This window comes from Cryptomeria japonica, chromosome 8 (assembly GCF_030272615.1).
Source record: "Cryptomeria japonica chromosome 8, Sugi_1.0, whole genome shotgun sequence".
Classification (NCBI taxonomy): Eukaryota; Viridiplantae; Streptophyta; class Pinopsida; order Cupressales; family Cupressaceae; genus Cryptomeria; species Cryptomeria japonica.
The window spans coordinates 157,602,246-157,613,147 of NC_081412.1; positions in this window are offsets into that span (position 1 = coordinate 157,602,246).

Here is a 10,902-nt window from a genome sequence, read left to right on the forward strand (position 1 = left end):
TTATCGTAAATATTAAATATTCACAAATCCTCTTGCAGAATAGTTCAACACCTAAAACTAGAACTGAGACAATGCACAAGTATTTAAAGAATTTCCTTTAATTTGTAGCACCTAAAATATCAATGTGAAGAAATGTTGATCATTTTTTGGAAGTCACTTTTGATTGGCAGCCAGCCTCTCCCAAAACAACAATCACTAGTCACATCAACTGCAACAATAGGAACCTAAAGAAGAATCAGGATGTGCAGACCTCCAAGGGGCCCTCTACCAAGACTACGAGCAAAAAAAAGGAAAGGAGAAGTTCGAGATTTATCATGGATGAACTCAAAGAGATCAACAATAGGACGATCCTGATGAATATGGAGCTCTTGAAAGATATAATTTAGTTGTTTTTGGCTTGTGTTTTTTGCTTGCATTGTGTTTTTTGTTGTTAGTCCCTTTGTGGTGTTTCCCCTATTTCTATTGTTGTTTAGCGGCTATTTAGACTCTAGTTTAACTTTGTTTATTTTTTGATGGATTTGGGTTTCGGGTCCCTGTAAAACCCGTTATCTTAATAAAAAATAATTAAAACCTAAAAAAATAATAGTGCACCATCCATAGATCATAAATATTATTTCCAAATTCGTAAGACAAATTTCTCAAATGTAGAAGAATATAGAGCATTCTTCTAGCCAAAATTGAAATACTATTTCCTACATTCACATCTCCTCATATTGAAACACATCGAGAAACATTATTTACTTGAACAAGAGTGTTAGGACCTAGGAAGGTACATCTTCACCACCATCATCATGTCAAAAATCATCAACATATTGTCATCAACACCTCATATAGAATGTAAACACAAATATTGAGAAGACAGACATCTAAAAACCCAAAGGAATTGCAACCATCAACCATTTGTACTATATGAAATATTCCTCAATCATGACAGCACCAGCTTTAGCATCTTAAAATTGCTACCCTTGCAATTTTCAACCACATTTGGGTCTTCACATTGGCGAAATGAATCCCTAAGCCTGACTGGAGACCCAAGACATGCCCACATTGCCTAAAGCCTACGTTTCCTCACACCTTCCACTCCCCTTTGATGCTTCCTATCCTGAATTAGGGCAGGACAGGGGCATGGCACCCCTGTCCCCCCTAGGATAGGGGTGTGGTGCCCCTTTCCCTGCCCTATTTTTGGCCCCCTCTGCATTTATCCTTCATTGGGCTTTGCATTTGGCAAGAAGGAAAAGTTTCCCTATGCCGGCCTATGATGAAAAATCAGTCAATTAACCTTGATTGACCAGTATATAAGACACATTCTCTCCCATTTGCATAAGAATAACAATAAGTCAAGAAGTTCATATAAGTTCACTAAGTGGAAATTGTGATCCTAAGCGAAACCAAGCATTCAAGCATTCCTTTCAAGCATTGAGCATTCTCAAGTCTCCTTTCAAGGATAGGTGTTGCATTCAAGTCAAGGATTATAGATCCTTTCAAACAACTCTATCAACATTTCGATTGCATCCTCTCTTGAGGTGAATTCCATTTCAATTATTTACTTTCATTACTTGCAAGTACTTTTCATCATTTAGTTAGTTCCAAAATCGGGGTTTGACTTGAAGGAAAACCCCCAATACCAAAACCATTTTCTCTATTTTCTGTGTATAGTTTGTAGGTGCGCAATTGTATTTGTAGATTTGGATTTCTTTTTTTGAGGCAAAAATACCCTTTTCGGCGTGTCGATTTTTCGGAGGACCATGTGCACTTTCAAAATGGTCTTGACAACTTTCGCCCAAATTTGCAGATGAGCTTCATCTCATCCTTCTATTGCTAATTCCAGGTGCACAACTTTATCCCATATTCCTATCTCAAGTTATAGCACTTAGCCTTAAATCACATAATTCAACCTTTTGCATTCTAAAACAAGGGTTACTTTCACTTTCCAAATTCATTTTCAATTCACTTAGCATTCAATCTCTCTCTATTAAGATTGGATCTAGTGAGTCCGCCCCCCACCCTTTTAAATGTAATCGGCATGAGAGGTTGAAGGGAATCTTTTGTGAAACTTTCCCTCCTTTTCTTGAGGAGAGAAAAACCTTCCTCTTGATTTCTCCATCACACTTTTCACACCAATACATTTTGGTGAATCCGACATCTTACATGCTTAACATTTCAAATCATTGCATATTTTTTATTTACAAGTTTTATTTTCTTGTAAATTTACAAAACTTAGTGGTAAATTCAATCAAAACCCTAGTTTTCAAAAAATTGAATTGAAGTTGTGTCTTGTAAAAATTTCTATCTATTATTTTAGATTTGAAAATTTCATTACTTGTCAAATTCAATTTCATCATTGTCTTGTTCAAATTGCAAATGAAATTTACAAAATTAAGAGGTTAGTTGTCAAAACCCTAATTTTTAAAAATCAACTTGAACTTGTGTAAAAATTGAATTCACATTTAATTTTCAGATTTAGGAATATTTTCAAATTTTTCTTCTTGCCTAAAATTCAAGTTTTCAATTTCCTTCTCTTTTCCAAAATTCAAAAAATTAAAATTTAGTGGTTTTGTCTTAAAACCCTAATTTTCAAATTTAATTGGATTTTGTGCAAATTTCAATTAATTTCAATCTTTTAGTTTTTTGAAAATTATTTAAGGTGGCCTTATCCATTAGGTTTGATCTTTTACAAATTTGCAATTCAATTTCTTGTCTTTTTCAAAACCCTAATAGAGTCCTATTTTCACATTCAAACCTCAATTTTGCGTATCTAAACTTTGTAAATTCAACCAACTTTTTGGGGTTATCTTTAAAATCATTGTAACTTTTATCCCTGAAATTTTTTTGAAATAGTTGGGAGGACTGTGTGCGCTTTCAACATGGTCCCTGGCTTTTTTCCCAAAATTTCTGGAGACTGTTATGACTATATTTAATTGCTTAAATCCAAAAAATTGGCTAATTTTTTTGAATTTTTCTCTCTAAAATAAAAAATACTTCCCAATTTCAATATCACAACTTTCAAGGAAAAATTCAAAATTAAGTAGTTAATTATAATCTTCCCTGATTTTAAAAATTCAAATTTTGACAAATTTAATTTTAAAATTAAGTGATATTCTATTGAACCTAATTTTAAAATATCAATTTCTTAAATTAGTTTGAAAATTGTGTCATTTCTCCTTTCCATAAAGTTCAAATTGTGTAATCATAAATTCCTTGAATTTTGCATTATTCAATTTTGCAAACTTTCATCCTAAAATTCAAGATTCAAAATTTCCCTATAGTGCATGAGTTTTACCACTATTAATCCTACCTACACTATCCCCATTGGACGAAGCATTAAAACTAAGGCTTCCCAAGGTTTAATTACCGAGGAGATGGAGCCTAATTTGGGTGACTTTTTCAATGAGGATTATGCTAATTCTTCTCATTCTAATAACATATCTATTTACCCAATTGATGATTCTACTGATGAAGAAGAAGCTTTGACTAGAGTGTCCATAGATCAACTTTCAAAAATGGATGTCCCAAGAATACCCTAATAGTGAAGCTCTTCCATTAATTGAAGGCCTAAAGCGTATGACTCAAAATTATAAGAATGGAATTGAAATATTACATGGCATTGCTCATATTGTTGATTCTAATGTCATGCCTATAAAGAGTTGTTCTGAGAACTTAGGTTACTCACAACCTTCTACATAAATCAATCATTCTATTCCTTTGACCACTTCGATGGCTAGTATTCCTACATTTACTTCAAACATTATTGCTGCATCAACTTAAAATGTTATACCTAAAACCATTAGTCATGGGGGAAATACCTCTTCCTCAATCAATCCTTCATCCTTACCCATGCCTTCAATAATTATTCCCCTTGTCTCTCACCCAATCAATGTGACGTAAGGGGGAAATTCATTCAATCATTCTATTCCTCATTTTAGTGTCCCATTTCCTACTCAATCATCTCCTATGCCTACTTACCATAGTGTTCCTCCATGTTATTCTCAATCAATGCCTTCTTTCAACAACATCACATCACCTTCTCAATCAAACATGTCTAGCATAAATTCTTCAACTAAAGCAACCATTAATAACCTTGCTCAAACTCTATCATCATTGCAATAATAAATCGCTTCTATGAGTCAATCCAGGTTTAGTGTACCCACATTTGATGTTGCGAGCCCACTTTCTCTTGATATTGTTAGGGTTGTCCCTCCTAAACATATTTAAGTCCCTCAATTGGAACTCTATAATGGAAAAGGTGATCCTTTAACACATGTCATAACATTCCAAACTTTGTGTACTAACTTTTCTTATGACCAAAGATTGCTTGGTAAATTATTTACTAGAACATTGAGAGATAAGCCTTTACAATGGTATTGCTATTTTCCTTCCTATTCTATTACTTCTTTTCAACAATTAGCAAATACTTTTATTCAAAAATTTCAAAACAACATAGGTCCTAAGATCATTTTGACCGATTTAATGCATTGCAAACAAGGTGTTAAAGAAAAAGTTACTGATTTCATTGGTAGATATAAGCATTTGTGTTCTCAAATTTATTTTCAAGTGCCTGATAATGATATTCAAATAATTTTCATTTCTAATTTGCAAAAGGATATTAGAGAAAAACTTCTCCTTTCTGAGTTTACTTCCTTTCCGAAGTTGTGCGCAACACTTCACAATTATCAACTGACTGTGAGTCAACTTGAGAAATCCACTCCTATGGCTCCGAGTGATAAGGGTGACAATGCTCAACAACCATTTGCAAAGTTCAAATCAAGAAAATGATTCATCAAATTCAATGACAACATCAATAACAACAATGTCAATGCTACAACAGGTGTGCCTCCTATTTCCAAATTTTTCAAAAGAGAAAGACAATTTACTCCTTTGAATGAATCTTGACATAGTATTATGTCTCAGTTGTTACAAAGAAACGTTATCAAAATTCCTCCAATAAAATCAGTTGACCCTTCTAAGGAATCCTTGCCTTACTTTGATAATAATTCTTTTTGTCAATTTCATTGTCAACCTGCTCATGACACTGAGAAATTTTTTGCATTAAAAAGTAAGATTCAAGATTTGATTGATAATAATACCATACATGTGGCAGGTACGAATGATAAGGGAAAAAAATCAGTAGCTCCTCCTAATCAAAATCTTAAGATTTTTACTGATCCTTTACCTTCTCATACCTCTAATGTGACTGAGACTGAACATACCTCTTTCTCTCCTTCTGATGTGACCACTACGGTTTAAAATTTGGTGAATATGGTAGAGAAACAAAGAAAACCTAAGGATCTATGTATCACATTTGACCCTAGTCAGACCATTAGAGCACCTAATGGACCTCTATACATAGTTGCAAAAATTTAGGAAATACCTTGTCGTGGTGTGCTTATTGATCCCTCTTGCATGGTTAATGTCATCACTGAGGAGTATCTTTATACTTTACATTTACATAAACCAATCTATGATGATACTAATGTGGTTGTTAAGTGATTCAATGGATTTTCTTGTCCTACTATTGGTTCTATCACACTTCCTATTGAGGTTCACACTAAATCCATATATGTCAACTTTTTTATCATTCCTTCTTCCAAGAAATTCCGTGTGAAGTTAGGCTATCCTTGGTTATCTTCCATGAAGGGTATTTCTTCTACAATCCATAAGTGTTTGAAATTTTGCCACAATGGAGAAATCATAACTATCAATCATAGCTTATTTCGATCAACCGAAAGAAGCCTGGGTGTTCTTGTTGATTTCTTTTGGCCTCAACAATTTCAAACTCTTCCACCAAGAAGTGATGCTCTCTTTCAATCATATCAAAAGTGGAAGAAAGATATGATCCTATCCTTGAGCCAACCTATAACTCCACCAATTGTTATTCCCATCCTTCTTGAAGATGAGGTTCTTACCTTGATGGATACAACTAATCTTCCTCCTAAGGAAGATTCCCAGCCTATTGCTATGGATGAAACTATGTCTTCTCCTAAGAAGAATAACAACATTCCTCCTAAGGTTAGAATTGTACCTCCTCCTCATGACGGACTCGGTCTCCTTCCTACATCAAACATTCCTCCTTTATATGGTGTATTTCCACCTCCTTTCTCTTATAGAGAGAAGAGATCTACCTCTCCTCTTGTTCAACCTAAAAGACGTCACACTAAACTTCTAACTGCTAGAGATGAGAATATTACTCCTTCAACAAATATTTCTCCCCTTCTCAGTCTTTCGCTAAGGTTCAATGAAATGGTTGCATGAGAGAACCTCGATGAAAGCATAATTTTCAAGGTCATGAAGTTGTTCCTCAAGACATTCAATCTCTAAAAACTTTAATAGTTGACATGATTCCCTTTTCTCCTAAACAAGATGTTGAAGCTACATCTCCAAATCATAAGTTACAAATAACACGTGATGGTTTTACTCCTATTCGTATTCGTGCTCCTCTTTCTATAAATCTTGATGAAGAAATAGGTAAAAATGTTAGTCATGATGGTAATACAACTCCTAATGCTTTTGATAGTGAATATGAATATGTTGATGTTGACAAACATTTATTTGCATAATTTTCAAAAGCCTTAATCCTAGCTCCTAGAACTGAACAAAGTGACTTAGGACATGAGCATAGTCCTTGGTTGGATCTTGTGATAGCTCTATTTGCTGTGCTCGATGTTTCTCCTCTGGCGTGTTTCTCGGCTTTCCAAAATAGTGATCAACAAGATTGAGAGGTGGATGTCGTGCTAGGCTAGCTGCATTTATCACCGTAGATCCTCTTCCTCTCTCTCTTTACTTGCTCTTTTGTGACTATTCTTCTATGTGTATCCTTGTTCTTCTATCTTCCCTAGTAATGTCTACTTGAGGACAATGCAAAGAATTGAGCTCTCTTTTGGTGTCTTTAATGTTGATTCAAAAGACACCTTCTATTCCCTTTCTTCCAAGCTAGTTTCCTTCCTTTAGAGAATCATGATTATTATATGCACATATATACATATGATATACATGAGTTATCATACAAAATACTGACCCTGAGGAAAGAGAAACTACCTCGTGCTTTATGTTTTGTGTTCATTATCCTTGGGTTTATTCCTTGGTTGTGGGCTAAATCCTTGTGATAACATGTGTCATGCTCTGTGAATTGTACCTATACCTACAAACACAATGCACTCAATAAATCATTATAAGCATGGTTAGAAGATTTAAATCAAAGACATATAAAACCATAGCTAATCGACTTATTGCCTCCTAGTAAATACGAGTATGAATTTTGCTCTCAGATCTTAGTATGCAAATTCTAGTGACTTGACTACATCTAGATGGAGGATTTGAATGATTAAGATGCATAGCAAGATAGCATGATTAAACTATATGAATGATTGATTATCCTAGCATGATTAAGCTAAGAGTTAAGCTGAAATGAACATGATAACATTGCTAAGAATGATAAACTATAAGCTACATGCCTATAGTAACAATGCAAATGAGCTAAAATTGAGCATGAATTAGTAAAGTGGTTGAATTCGTGAATTGGCCATTTGTTCTCCAAAATAGGGTCTATTTATAGGATTTTCCAAGGCTAGGGGTGAGTTGGCATGAATCAACGGTTGAGATTGATTTGAAGATATCAATGGTTAAATTGGAGGAAGATGGCAAAGGGAGTTGGATTAAAGGGAACACTTAGTGACAAGTGTCACAAAGGTTCTAGAAGATGTTGGATGAAAGGGGACAAGGTGGTAGGTAGAATGGGTTAGGTTTAGGAATGGTTAGGTTTAGGAGTGGTAGAAGTTAGGAGAATTTGAATTTAGAAATTAAAATATTAGGAAAATGGCTAATTAGTTTCAACAACTCGTGAATTTGAATTGTTATAATTAATTAGGAGATTTAGAAGAAATGACTTTGGTGGAGGGAATTAATTAATTTGAATTAATTAATTAAAGGGGGTCAAATGAAATGAACCTATTAAATAAATCCTTAGATTTATTAATAAGTAGATGACAAGAAGATTTAATCAAATTGCTTAGTGAATTCAATTAAATTGGAGAGGAGGGATTAATTAAATAATTGCTTATTTAATTAATTATCTTCAGACCATTTTTAGGTGTATACATTTTGCCCCTCTTTGAAGCGAGGTGTGATGATGTGTTGATTCAAAGAATAATCTCATTTTGATGATGGTATTGATTTGATAGGCTGCCCTAGCTCTTGATTGCTAAATTCCGATATAATGATGCCCCCTCGAGAGATAAATTGAGATAATTGATCTTTTGAGTTTTTACGAGATTGATATCTTGATAGATTTGATTTGATTTCTGCAATTGTTGTTTGATGAAAGTGCAAGTTCTTTGATTAGCTTGATTGCTTAGATCGGTAAGATTGAAAAATCTTGATTGATTAGATTTAGTCTTGTTTTAGGAAGGATTCAAAGTGTATAAGACATGGATGATCATAACGTCTGGTTTCAGGAAGGATTCATCCTATATAAGACATTGATGATCACGTCTGGTTTTAGGAAGGATACATCCTATATAAGACATGAGTCAGAATCAATTTGTCTGGTGTTAGGAAGGATTCATCTTGTATAAGACATGGAAGATCATAACGTCTAGTTTCAGGAAGGATTCATCCTGTATAAGACATGGATGATCATAACATCTGGTTTCAGGAAGGATTCATCCTGTATAAGACATTGATGATCACGTCTGGTTTCAGGAAGGATACATCCTGTATAAGACATGAATCAGAATCAGATCATCTGGTTTCAGGAAGGATTCATTCTGTATAAGACGTGATAGAATTGATTAGGTTTGATTGATTGATTTGATTTGATAAGATTGATTAGATAAAGAACTGTCATTTTGTTGATATCAGTTGCAGGAATTTTTGGATATGCTGATGTTGATGCATTTGAGGGAGATAGCATAAGATTTTTGCTGAGTTGACAATATCATGAAAGAGATGAGTTATTTTGATTCCATATACACTTTTGATGGTACTTTGATGACTCCTGCGATAGATTTAACCTTGGATAAAAGGAGCTTTTGGGATCCATGCAAGAATGAAATGCAAGCTAGAATGCAAATGAAATGCAAAGCTACGACCAGACCAATCACTAGATTATTTTGCATTTTTGTCATCATTGAGCTTTTGAAATGTGGGAAGTGAGTGCAAACATCGATGGTATAATTAAACCATGATGACTTGAGCACTTCTTTCCTGGATTTTGATATAGCAAGTTAACACAAGCATCGAGGTATAATTGAACTGAGATGATCTGAGCGTTGTTTGCGTAAAACAGGCTGTATTAATCATTTCAATATGCAAATCGAAAATGTCTTCAATGATATTCTGATGATCATGTCCCAAGACAAATTTGTACATATTAATGATTAATTTTCAGATAGCATACAAGAAAAATATCATGTTTCTTCCTTTTTCCTCTAGTCAATGACATCCTGGAGTCACTCAGAAATCACGATAGCGAAAAGCAATATAGAAAATTTGAAAAATCATGTTACAATCATTAGCCAAAAAGTTATTATCCACCGAAAAGTGTGTGATGTGCTTAGATTGATTTCATGATAGCTTGATAGTTGATAGTTTGATCTTGTGTTCAATGTTGGATGTGTCTCAGTTTTCACTTTATAAGATTTGTCTAACTGTTTGTTCTACTTGTTTGATTAAGCTCAAAATTGATCAAAATTTTTTCCCCCAGCTAGGTGTAGGATTTTGCCCCAAGCCTAGGAACAAAGTGGTTATGATATATCCAATGATCCAAACCATGGTAGGAAGCCACCTATGATGTCTGCGTATGTATAAAGGCTTCATGATGATCAACGCTAATGGAAAATGAATGAAAGCGAAAAAATGCATGAACTAATAGATGGAAGAGCCAACTGACAGATAGCACCTATTTGCCAGATTTTCACCATCTATTTTTATTGCACTTTTTCTGATATTTGTTTTTTTTTCTGTTTTTCTGCTTTTTCACTTTTTAGGATTTTTCTGATTTTTCATTATTTTTGATTTTTTCTTTCTGGTTTTCCAGGCATAGAATTTTTGTAGATGCCTAATATTGATGGGTTCCTCAAGCTGATCCTCGTCCTGTGTTGATAGCTGATATGCTCCTGACCCAAATACTACTGTGACCACAAATGGACCTAACCAGTTTGGTTCAAATTTGTCTTTCTTTTCTCGATCTGCCTGATTGCGTGGATTGATCTTTCCTACTAGATCTAGACTCCATTGATAGAAAGGCCATGATGTTGCTAAAGCTTGAAGTTCTTATTTTGGTGCATGAATCAAATTCCCATGGATCTGATATTGTTTGCATGTTCTTGATATCTTGAAAGAATCTCGTTCCATAGTCAGCCAATAATAGCCCAAGCATATGAGTTTTTTCGAAAGGGTAAGGCCACTTGAATGAGTGCCACAAATGCCATTATGGACTTCATGTAAGGCCTTCTTAAATTCTTTTAAAATTAGCAACCCAAGCATAGTGCTCACCTAGAAAAATAATTCTTTTAAATAACAGCTTTTATGCCTCTTTTTGTATCATAATAAAAAGGAAGCTCCTCTTAGGTCTAGATTATGAAGGAATTGATTGTTGATAAAGTTCAAAAGATTCTTCTTGCTATCAAATTGAACATGAGAACCACCAAACTTCTCCTTATCCTGAAGAGTATTGAAATCACCAATTACTAACCAATTAACATTGAGAAATTGATCTCTAAACATGGCTAGACTCTTCTAGAATTTCCTCCTATTAGATTTATTATTAGGGGCATAGATATTGGACAAAATCTAGGGGAAATCATTATTGATATGCTTGAATCTAACAACTACATGATTAGCATCTTCCCAAATGCAAGATCTTGAAACAAAAAAGTAATTCCAAACATAACACAACCTCTTGATACA